Source organism: Triticum dicoccoides, chromosome 7B, assembly GCF_002162155.2.
Source record: "Triticum dicoccoides isolate Atlit2015 ecotype Zavitan chromosome 7B, WEW_v2.0, whole genome shotgun sequence".
NCBI lineage: Eukaryota > Viridiplantae > Streptophyta > Magnoliopsida > Poales > Poaceae > Triticum > Triticum dicoccoides.
In genome coordinates, this window is record NC_041393.1 from 133,028,508 (window position 1) to 133,040,974 (window position 12,467).

The window sequence follows — 12,467 nt, forward strand, 5'->3', positions numbered from 1 at the left end:
GCACAGCGGAACTCTCAATGAAAGCACCAATGTCGGTGTCAAAACTGGCGGATCTCGGGTAGGGGGTCCCGAACTGTGCGTTTAGGCGGATGGTAACAGGAGACAAGGGACACAATGTTTTTACCCAGGTTCGGGCCCTCTCGATGGAGGTAAAACCCTACTCCTGCTTGATTAATATTGATGATATGGGTAGTACAAGAGTAGATCTACCACGAGATCAGAGAGGCTAACCCCTAGAAGCTAGCCTATGGTATGATTGTTGTTCGTCCTACGGACTAAAACCCTCCGGTTTATATAGAAACCGGAGAGGGCTAGGGTTACACAGAGTCGGTTACAATGGGAGGAGATCTACATATCCGTATCGCCAAGCTTGCCTTCCATGCCAAGGAATGTCCCATCCGGACACGGGACGAAGTCTTCAATCTTGTATCTTCATAGTCCAGGAGTCCGGCCAAAGGTTATAGTCCGGTCATCCGGACACCCCCTAATCCAGGACTCCCTCAATAGGCAACTCAAAAGCACAATTTGGCGTCAACTCATGCCTCACACACAATTTCCATCATATCTCCCAATTACCATATCACACACACATAAACATATTTCCATTTTGCAAAAGCATGAAATTTTAATCACCTCTATCTCGAGATCGAGCACACGGTGGAGATGATGATGTAGGGAGATCAAAAGTGCACAAAGCTCTTCTTGACAAAGATAGATCTAGTTAGGGGGCAAATAGGTCACTTAACTAAATGCTACATCTACCTAGCTAGCTAATTTGGGAGGAGACAACTTCAACTAGTGGAGGGGGAAGGAAAAAGAGAAAGGAGATGCATTAATGGAGGTGGTGTAGTTAGCTAGGAGTAATGAAGAGAGAGAAAGGTAGGTAGAAGAGGGAGAGTAATGGGGGAGAAGTATTGAGGAAGAAGAAGAGTGAGAGAGGGAGGATGTGGGGGTAGGGGAAAGGGAAGAGAGGAGATGGGGGAGGGGAGGGCGGGTGGGGAAAGGTGGTGGGCTGGTGCGGCTTAGCAGTAGCGCGGGTGGTAAAACGCGCTGCTGATAATAAATTAGCAGCAACGCGCTTCCCACACAAGCGCTACTGCTAACTGGGACCAACAGTGTGCCCAATTTGAAAATTAGCAACAGCGATCTCAGGAAAAGCGCACTGCTACTAGCGCTTTAGCAGTAGCGCGGGTCATTACAACGCGCTGCTGCTGAATGTAGGTTTGTGGACACTGTCGGTCGATATTTGTAGCAGCGCGGGTTGCTCCAAGTGCGCTATTGCTAACTCCGTTTTAGCAGCGAGTTTTGCGCGCACGCGCTGCTGATAATTTGTAGTAGCGCCTCTTTTTGAGCTGCGCTGCTGCTAAGATTCTGTGTATAAGGTTTTCCCTAGTAGTGTCAGGTTGGCAAAGGTTTTAGCAAGGTCAGACAGCAGGTCGGAGCCTTTGCGTGACTTAACCACTATGTCATCCATGTATGCTTCCACATTCGACTGATTTGAGTGAGCAGGCACTTCTGAATCATGTGCATGAATGTGGCACCAGCATTCTTGAGGCCGAAGGGCATAGTAACATAGCAAAAGCACCCAAACGTGGTGATGAAAGTTGTTTTTATCTCGTCGGGTCCATACAGTCGGATCTGATGGTACCCCAAATAAGCGTCCAGGAAGGACAGCCACTCACATCCCGCAGTTGAGTTGACAATCTGGTCGATGCAGGGTATATAAAAATGATCTTTCAGGCAGGACCGATTGATGTGTTTGAAGTCAATACACATTCGAAGTGATTTGTCCTTCTTGGGAACCATAACAACATTGGCGAGCCACTCGGAGTGGTATATCTCGCGGATGAACTCTACGGCCAGTAGCCAAGCCACTTCCTCGCCAATGGATTTTCTCTTCTCCGTGGCGGACCGATGGAGGTGCTCTTTGACGACTTTTACTTTCGAATTGATGCGCAAACGGTGCTCAGCCAGCCCCTGGGTACACCCGGCATGTCAGATGGCTTCCATGCAAAATGTCCCAGTTCTCACGGAGGAACTGGATGAGCGCTTCTTCCTATTTGCTGTCGAGTGTCATCGAAATATGGGTCAGAGCGGCATTGGGATCGGTCGGGTGAACGTGGTCTGGCTTGGTCTCGCCGGCCGACTGAAATGCGGACTCCAAGGCAGGCCTCTTAGCACGCAGCAAATCACTCGGATCTGCAGTCTTCTGGTATTCTTGGAACTCCACTGCTGCCATCTGCTCATCTGCTATTTTTGCCCCATCCTGAAGACAATCTTCTGCTCTCTAACGGTTACCGGAAATCGTTATTACGCCTTTGGGCCAGGCATCTTCATCTCGAGATAAACATAGCATGGTCGAGCCATAAAGCTAGCGTAAGCGGGTCTGCCCAGAATGGCATGATATGCACTCTGGAAATCCACTACCTCAAACGTCAACTTGTCCTTGCAGAAATTCTTCTCATCGCCGAAAACCACATCGAGAGTGATCTGGCCGAGTGATTTGGCTTTCTTTCCTGGTATGATCCCATGGAACCGCATGTTGCTCTTGCTGAGTTTGGACATCGGGATGCCCATTCCTTTGAGAGCTTCAGCATACAGAATATTCACGCCACTGCCACCATCCATCAGGACCTTAGTCGGTCGGGTGCCCCCCACGACTGGGTCGACCACCAGCGCCTGCCGCCCAGGGGTAGCTACACGTGCCGGGTGGTCGGACTGGTCGGATGTAATGGGGACCTTTGACCACTTCAGATATCTTGGTGTTGCAGGAGCAACCATGTTTACCTCCTTGTTAATGACCTTCAGTCGACTTTTGCTCTCAATATCTACAAAAATCATCAGGGTGGCATTGACATTGGGGTAACCGCCGTCGTCATCCTTATCTTGTTCTTCCTTCTCAGGCTCTTTATCCTTATCACTGGGTTTATTTCTCGGAAGCTCTCGATAAGGAGTCGACATTGTCGAGTGGTATGCTTGGGGAGAATTAGGTTCCCCTCCTCATCCTTCTTAGTGTGAATATGATACGGCAAATCCATCACATCATTTACTTCATGATCCTTCACCTTCTTGGGGGTACAAGGCCCTTTAGGTTTCCCTTTGAACTTTCCTTGATTCAACACTGCTGCCTCAGCCTTTCGCTTCTGCTTCCGACTGGAATTTCCTCCTCCGGTGCCCTGGGCGACTATTTTGTGCTTTCCACTCCTGAGTCGGTCTTCCTCTTCGTCGTTAGCATATTTGGTAGCAATCTCCATCATCCGAGTCAAAGACATATCTCCAGTCCGACCGAACTTCAGATTGAGCTCTCTATAGCGAACGACTTCCTTGAAGGCACAGATTTCTTGGTGATCTGACACATTCTCCACTATGTGGTGCAGAGTGATCCATATCTAGATATAGCCCCTCAGGGTTTCATTCGGTTTTCGCACGCAATGCTGCAGCTCCGGCAGACTGGCAGGTCTCTTTCAAGTGCCCTCAAACATTCTGGTGAACACTCGGGCTAACTCATCCCAACTCAAAATACTCCCAGGGGCCAACTGATTTAGCCAAGCTCTGGCAGACCCTTCAAGCATCAGAGGAAGGTGCTTCATGGCCACCTCATCGCTGCTGCCACCAATGTGCACAGCCACTTAGTAGTCTTCGAGCCAAGTATCGGGCTTTGACTCGCCCGTAAACTTACTGACGCCAGTCGCCAGTCTGAAGTTATGGGGTATCTCAGCAACTCTAATGGCCCTTCCGAAACACTCGGGCCGGAAACATGGACTCTGCCTCCATTGGGTCTGTCCCGATCTAGCCCTTCTATGTATGCTCTGTTCTGGTCGACCTATCCTTGCACAAGGACGGACCTTGCATCGAAGCCAGGCTCTCTGGGGTCAACTAGAACTCTGCGGTCATTCCCATACGGACGCTTGTCGTCATTGCGCTGGGGCACGTATGACCCGTCCCTCGAAAGGGGCGAAGGCGCTCGATGGTAGTTGTCGCGGGCGTACTCACGATCATACTTGCCATGAGCTCTTCTCAGGTACCGATCCTGGCGGTGATCACGGCCTCCCTGTGGCAAAGGGGGCCTAGGACTGTGAGCCGATTGAACGGTATCTGCTCTGATTGATCTGCTATGGATTCTGTTCCGCGACTGGGACATAGCGGAGTTCTGGTCTCCTGCTGCTTGGAGCAGCGTTCTGATCTACTCCAGGCCTCTCCCAGCCTCTGAACAAGATGGCTGAATAGACCCTGCAATACATGCAGGGGCTGCCAAATTCTGAACGGTGTACGGAATACCTGAGTTTTCTGTGGAAACAACTGCCGTGGACGTCGACTAGACTCGGGAATCAGTCGACGGGCACGCTCGTCGAGATAATGTTGGAGATTCTCCAGACGAGTGCACTCAGCCAGAGTGGCCAGGCGCACCGCCTCCAAGGCCCGGGCCTCGGCGGTTTCCCCTATGATGGGGGTCTAGAGAGCCTCCATGTTGCGGCGGTGCAGCTCCTCCCTCTGCTGTGAGCTGAGAGGTTGGGGTTGGTACTCTTCGTGGTCAAGTGACGGACCAGCGCTTCTGCCGTCGTCGCCGCTGCGACGGAAGCCAAGCGGACCGTGATGGGAGTCGACCATGAGGACCTCCGCCGCGGGGTCACAACACCCGCTCTCAGAAAGGGTATATGCAAAATCAGTCGACAGGTAGACCGATCAGCGAGAATACATGTCGGGCTCAATCACCGCGACTTGGGGGGTGAAGGCCTGACGAGCCACTGCATGTCTCACCCATCGCTAGAGTCGCGAACGACCAAACCGCTTGCGGCGGCGTCCAGTGGAGTGAGTCGACAACACGGTAACTGACTGGTACGATGAAGACGGCTGCCTGAGGAGGACGCCGAAGGAACTCGCGCGGAAGTGCGCCGAGCCACGAGCCGGGAGAGCCTCGACATCGAGGAGGGGCTCCTGGAGCCTGGTGGAGTCGTCGGCGATGAAAGTGAGTGCGCCGAGTCAGAATTCGCGACCCATGACCAAACCGCCACCGGAAACCATGCTGATGAAGATCGAGGAAAATGCAACCTCGCCGGAAGTTGCTAAGATGCTTTGCCCCACGGTGGGCGCCAACTGTTGTGGTACTAAGTCTGACAGTAAGTATAGGGGGTACGAATGAGGAGGCAAGGTCCTAACTACGGCAATGTTGTACGCAAGTGTTTACGAGTTCAGGCCCCTCTCGGAGGAGGTAAAAGCCCTACGTCTCAGTGCCCGAAGGCGGTCGACTAGATTATATGAGTGTGTGTTACAGGGGGTGCGAACCCTTGTGCCGGAGGAGGGGGTGGCTTATATAGAGTTCGCCAGGACCCCAGCCATCCCCGTTACAGAGGGTTCAATGTACATAAAGATGGGGCGTTACTGGTACCGCTAGCCTTAAGTGTCTTTAAATGACCTTAAAGACTATGGAGTGAATGCTGGCCGTTGCTGTTCTGAGTGACTTCTGGTCTTCAGTAGGTCGAGTGGTTTCTTGTATAGTCGAGTGATTGACTGGTCGTGTGACTTCGAAAAGGAGGGGTACCCGAGTGGTTGATTGGTCGAGTGGATCGCACTCGACGCCTTTATTGGATATTCCATGTTGTCTCTTGAGCTTCTCTGCTTCTAGAATAGTGACCTTGGGTAGCGCGTATAGGTCAGGCCTATGACCCTATCCTAGGTCTTTATCAACATCACTATCCGTTCAATTACAATTTACATAGAATTCACCTTAAGTATTATGCTGGCTAGTTCGTTTCCATCCATCCATTTGCTACTCTCTTCAAACAAACTGTGCTGGCAATGTAATCGCATATGAGTCGTCTAGTGAACAAACACCTTAATTGTCCAAAGTGTTCTCGTAGTATGCAATACACTCTGGGAATTTACTCTGGGTCACACATGTAATATCATATTCTCTGAATATTACAAACTTCCATAAGCGTTACGCAAATATTGAAGGAGTTAGAATCGTTAGTGGCAGTGTACAATCTAAATGTGCATTGATGCCTAGTATCAGTATGCACAGTAACATGGAGAAAACTGTGGTGCACAAAAAGAAAGGACAACATATTATGTGTAATAAATTGATCACCTGCTAAGGTGTAGTCTTTCCATCATTTGGTTTTTAATCATTTATGCTTAGAGCATCTCCAGCCGTTGGCCCCCCAGGAGGCGCCTAAAATCGCCGCTCGGGGGTGAGCCGGCGCAAAAACCTGGCCTGGGGGCGAGTTGGCCCCCAGTCGCCGGCCCCAGGGCCGCCCCAGGCGCGTCAAATTGTTTAAAAAAAAGAAAACGTTCGGCGAGTTTGTTTAAAACACGGCTAAATTCATCCAAACTTCCGCGAGTTCATGTATATTTAAAATATTTTACATAAAATAAAAAAACACTACTAGGCCCGCCATAGCCTCGCCACTCCTCGCCTCCCGCCACCCTTGAAGCTCTACATGCCGAGGCGGTTGTAGAACTGTGTGTAGTCGCCGCCGCCGCCGCTGTCGTCATCGTCGTCGCAGCCGCCGTCCCTGCTGCACCCCTCCCCAGGTTGGCGCGGCGGGTTGGACGGTCCGGCGTCCTCGTTCTCGTCGCTGTCGAGGATCACCACGCCGTGATCGTCCTCGCGCCCACGCCTGCGGGCGGCTATCTCCTCCAGGTCTCAGCGCTGCCAGACCATCTCGTCGCAGAGATAGTTGTCCCGCGCCCATTTTAGGGCCTCCTCGTCGGAGAAGCCGCGCCAGGCTATGTCCTCGTACTCCGCGGGGAGGCCGGGCTCCGGCTTCGGCTCCAGCTTGTCCTGGGGCTGCGGGTCGAGGACGAGGCGTCCAGAGGCGGGGGAGGGGTCGGCGATGCGGACGCCGGAGCTGCGGGTGCGCTGGCTGACCGGCGTGTCCTGGGCTCCGGCTTGACGGGGGGAGGCAGGGGAGCCGGTCGAGCGGCCGGACGAGGAGGAGGACGCCCCCTGCCTCGGCGTCCAGCAGCTTCCACGTCGGCGAGAGAAGGACGGTGGAGCGTGGTACTCCACCCTGGGCGTGTTGCCGCCCTTGATGTACTCGAGGACGGACTCCAGCGTGCGGCCAGGCACGCCCCACCATTGGCGGCGGCCTTCGGAGTTGAGCCTCCCGGAGGGCACGACGCCGTTGGTGGCCTCGAGCTGCTCGGTGTGGCGGCGACGGAAGTACGGCTCCCACAGCGGGCTGTCGGGGACGTATCGTGGCCCTTCCCTCGCCGCCTGCGGCAGAGAGGAGCGGATGCGCGCGATCTCCGCGCGCCGCGCCGTTCCGGTGGACGGTGGTGGCACCGGGACCCCGCCGGCGCTGATCCTCCATGTCCCGGGCACCCGCATGTCCGGAGGGACCGGGTACTCGGCCTTAAAGAGGAGCCGAGTTTGGTCCTCGTGAAGGTGGTGGCGACCGAAGCCGTTCGCGGCCGCGCCGTCACCTGGTAAACGCTCTGCCATGGCTATGGAGACGGCGAGGGGAGAGGGAGGAACGGGCGAGGAGCGGGCGATGCACTGTCTGTGCGTTCACCGGCGCGCTGGGGCGTCTTATATAGGCGGAGGCGCCGCGCGTACGCGTGGCAGCTGAGGGACGCGCGTCGTCCGGTGTTCACTGCGCCGCCCGTGAGGCATGAATGGAGGCTGACCAACGCGACAGCGCGCGGCAGCTTTGGCATTGATTCGCCGCGGGAACCGAGGCAATGAGGACGACGAAGCGGCGAGAAAAGAGTCGAGTCGCTGCCAAGGAGGACCCGCCGGTTTTCGCGCCAAAAACTTTTCGGCCGGCGCCCCCAAGCGTCCCCCAGCGTGCCGGGTTCGGCCTGGGTCCGCCGGTGCCAAATTCGGTCCGAGCGGACGAAAAATGGGCCTTTGGGGGCGTGACTGGGCCGTTTTTCGGCGCCGGCGCGAAAAAGTCGCCTGGGGATGCCGTTTTGGGGGCGTAGCTGAAGATGCTCTTACACCCCAACAATTTCAAGAGAGGTTTAAATATCTAAACGATGAAAGAAATTTTTTTGACGGTGCGCATGCGTGTTAAAGGATACATGCACATACCGTAAACAGTTGTAGCTATATAGGATGGTGGTGATTTATGAGGGTCCGCATTGAAGATGCCCTAAAGTTACCGAATGCTTCGGAGTTCGGTATGGCTAGTCGATGAGCCCGGGTGCAGCATTGTGGAGGTACTATTATGTGATGGTTGCTTTCTGAAGTGAAATCCATAAACTGAAACCACAAGTCACAGCTTTGCTTCTTCCTTTTTTTCTCCAAATTTTTTTTCGGTGTGGGCATGCGCTTGAATCGAATTGTCTTCAAGTACACGCTGAGCATCTGTCAGAAAAAGTGTACTACAAGCCAGGTAGTTTCCCTTGAACTTCAGTGGTGATTGCAAGCCGCCGCCTGCTGCTGGTGACTGCTTTTGCACAGCGCGCATCTGCAAGAGACAGGTTCTTATTCATCTGAGCCGGATGGCATACGGTTCGGTTCGATGACCTGATCCACGAAGCCCTTCCACGGACTAGAATGACGTTCATAGAATCGTTTTCCATTTCCATGCTTTGAGACGGACAATATCACGAAGGAAATTGAGCAGAAGCGCCCCGGCCGGGTGCAGCTCGCCAATGGAGCATCGCAGCTAGGTAGCCCACTGTACGACAGCGCCAGCGCCAATGCCAACGGGAAACCAGGTCAGAGAAACGACCGACGACGTGTTTCCAACCTCTGCCTGTCACGTCATAGCCACTACCAAATGATCATCTGCATCTCCGGCGAGATCTCTGCTCGACGGTGCTGGTTGGCATCTATCTATCTCCGTGGAAGATGCTGCGGCGGCGGCCGGCTTTGTGTGCAACATTGCGTGCGCATGGTCGACAAAAGCCACCACTAGCCTGGAAATGCCGAATTCACTGTCGGCGAGGAATTCTCACGCACGTGGGGCAGTGGTGGCTAGGCAGGTGATGGTCTCTTAATTTGGACATCAAGGTATGAGGCAAGAGTACTAGAGACCCACAAACTTGCATTGGATGTGATGGTTTAGTTCACAAAGTTATAAAAGGGGATCAACTCATCCATAAATTTGAAATGCATGGGATGATTTAGTCCATAATAAATCAGGAGCGGACAAATGGCGCCTCGCTGGCAGCTTCGTGGCACAGCTGCCTGGTCCGGTGTTTTTGTGGAAAACCCCTCCACATTTATGGAAATCACACCTGCAGTACATGCCTGCGCTGCCCCTAGGTTACAGAGCGGCGCCGCCTGCTGGTCTTGCCCTGCGACGGCTCATCAAACCCGCTTCTTTCCCATGCAGAGATGTTTGTGCATCCAAATTTCCTGCAGAAAAAGAAAAGAAACTGATCCCTTTCATCCCGAAGCGCAGCATGCATGCAATGCATGCAAGGGGAGAGCAACGCATGCATCTTTATTCAGAAAAAAATAGTTACAAGTGTTTTTCTTTTTTTGCGGGAAAGATTAGCTACAAGCACTGCTAGCTAGTCAGGTAGGCAACCACTATTCACAAATCACAATATGGCTTAGAGCATCTACAACCGGCGCCCTAAATCCAACCCCTTAAATGCCCGTTGACGCGATCGGGCGCGTCCACGGACAGGACCGGTCACGTCTTAATATTTGATTTTACAACTGGATACCTCGAATCCATATTATTACATGTAACGTGAAACCTAATCTAAGCAGAGCTCGCTTGGTTTCGATGTGACCATGTCTGGGGTCGGCTGCACTCCCGAGAGTGTTGGTCCGGTTGCCGGCAATGTAGAGTAGGGCATGGGACACGAGCCGGCTCACGGGACTCAGGGCGTCACCGTCTCCCATGCCCTACTCTTCCTCGTCGAAGCCTAGAACCTGAACGGTTGTAGTGGACATCAGATCGATGATGGATCCGTCCTGGGATGAACAGGCGATTGCGGCGCCCGGACAGCTGCACCATACGGGTCGCTGGAGAATGCGACTCCGCCTCGCTGATGTCCATCGCCACGCCATGTTTTCGTTCGACGACACACGTTTTCGTTCGACAACGTCCATGGTGCGTTGATGGTCTCGGCGCGCCAAAGAAGGGGTTGCAGGTCCGCCACCGCGTTCGGATGCTAGACGAACCTTCACCGCCTTTGGTGAAGCAGCGACGACACACCTAGTGCCGGATGCCGGATCCATGCGCCATTTGGGCGGACACAATGGATTCCCGACGGAAAGAGTTCGACCGCTGCCTGGCACATGCCTCCTCCTGAGAGCGGCGGAGCGCAAGCTGGATGGCCATCTTCTCGTGGCCGCATGGGATGAGCTCTGGGTCGGCGGATCTGGAGGTGAAGGATTCGGATCCGCTATCCCCCATGCGGGAGACAGCCGGATATCGCCGAACGTGAGGCCCGTTTAAAATGCCCGTCAGGGTCGAAATTTGGAGACCGGTCACTGACAGGGTGGGCCGCCCGGGCGTATGATGCGGATTTGGGGCGCCGATTGTAGATGCTCTTATGATGTTAACTTTTTGGTAGAAGATATATGGCATCAAGATTTATACCCACGATATATCAAGTTTAAAATTGATTAGTTGTCAAATTATAAAATATTAGTTGACTGATTACCGGTACTTAGTTGACAGATTTTACCATGCTTAATTACTAACCCGCACAAAAACAAGCTTTAACTGCTAGATTATAGGATAACAAGTACTTAGTTGTCAAAATTAAACACGCCAAATCACCAGATTATCTGGTACTTAGTTGCCAAAGTTAGACATTTTTTTCCAGAATGTGCACACGCATGTATATCATGAATTGCCAAAATTAAACATGCTTAGTCGCCGGATTATATAGTACTTAGTTACCAAAAATAACTATACTTGATTGCCTGATTATGTAAGTACTTGTTAGAAAGTTAAGCACACTTAGTTGCCACTTGCCAGAGTATGAAAGTACTTGTTTGCCAATTTCCAGAAAGTTTGGTTTTCAGAATACACGTATTCAGTTGCCAGTTAGAAAAAACACATTTACTAGATCACATATACTTGTGTGCCAAGTTCTTAAAAAATTCCACATTTTCCTGGATTAAAGTACTTAGCTGCCAATTTATCTTTGTAATCCTAGATAACATGCTGCTTGACAGGATCGTGTGGTTGTTGCAAAAAAGAAAAAAAGAACCGCAACTAGTTCCATGCATGGAGAATAATAGCCAAGGGCCGTATCTAAATAACTAAGGGGCAGCCTGGGCATATACCGCGGGTGTGATTTTCATAAATGTGAAGGGGTTGTTCGCAAAAACTCCAGGCCAAGCAGTTATGCAACGAAGCTGCCAACGTGGCGCCAGTTGTAAGCTTCTGATTGATTGTGGACTAAATCATCCCATGCATTTCAAGTTTGTGGATGAGTTGATCATCTTTTACAACTTTATGGACTAAACCATCACATCCAATGCAAGTTTGTAGGTCTCTAATGCTCTTGCCTCTCAAGGTATCCAGCTCGTATTTCGCTCGCTGCTAGGATCCCATATGCGCATCGACCATGTCTTCAAGTACATCCTCAGCATCTTTTAGCCAAAGAGAACGAGATAGGTCAGCTAATTTGCCTTATACTGTCTGCATGATGGCAACTTGCAAGCCGCCGGCTGCTAGTGATTTCTTTCTTTTGCAGGGTTATCTTCTGTAAGGAAACAGCTGGGATTTATCTGGGCCGGATGGAAAGAATCCGGTTCGATTCGGTGGTCACTTGGACGACCAAGTCCATTGACCAGAGTGGCGTTCATTCTAGGTTCGTTCCTTTTCTAAAAGGACTTGACGTCTTGGACAAGATCGCAAATGAATTGAGCATGTCAGAACTCGGAAGTGAGTCGGAGAGTCTAGCGACGCGGGTATCACACGGCGACGTACTAGTGGTATATACTGCTGGATCGATTCAACTAGGTAGTCTACTGTACGACAGCGGCAGCTCCAGTGGCAGCTGGGAAATGGCAGCAGCTCAGCTCAGAGAAACACCAAAGGCAAGCTTGTCTACCACTTGACTCGTCCCGGTCCAATCTACTACTCCCTCCGTTTCAAATTACTCGTCGTGGTTTTAGTTTAGGAGTAGAGGGAGTATGAACAAAAATGCCATAGACCACATCGACCACCACTTGCACTTGCAGCATATGTATCTCCGGCGAGATCTGCTCGACAATGCTCATTGGTCCATTATGGAAGATGCTGCCACGGCCGGCTTTATGCCGGCTCAATACGACAGGCAAGCATTGCCTGGTCGACGACGACGTACGCACCGCTACCTGAAACGTAACGCGGATTTGCAGTCGACCAGGAATTTCCCTTGACGGTGCGTATGCCTCTTGATGGATACAGGCACGCACAGTGGAGCCGCGGACAGTTGTGCTAGCTAAGATGGTGAGGATGTATCACGTATCCAGCTCGCCTTTGATTGGCTCCTCGTCTCGCAGCCGTGCAATGAGGATACGGTATGCACATCGTATTCCAGCAAATATCCATTGC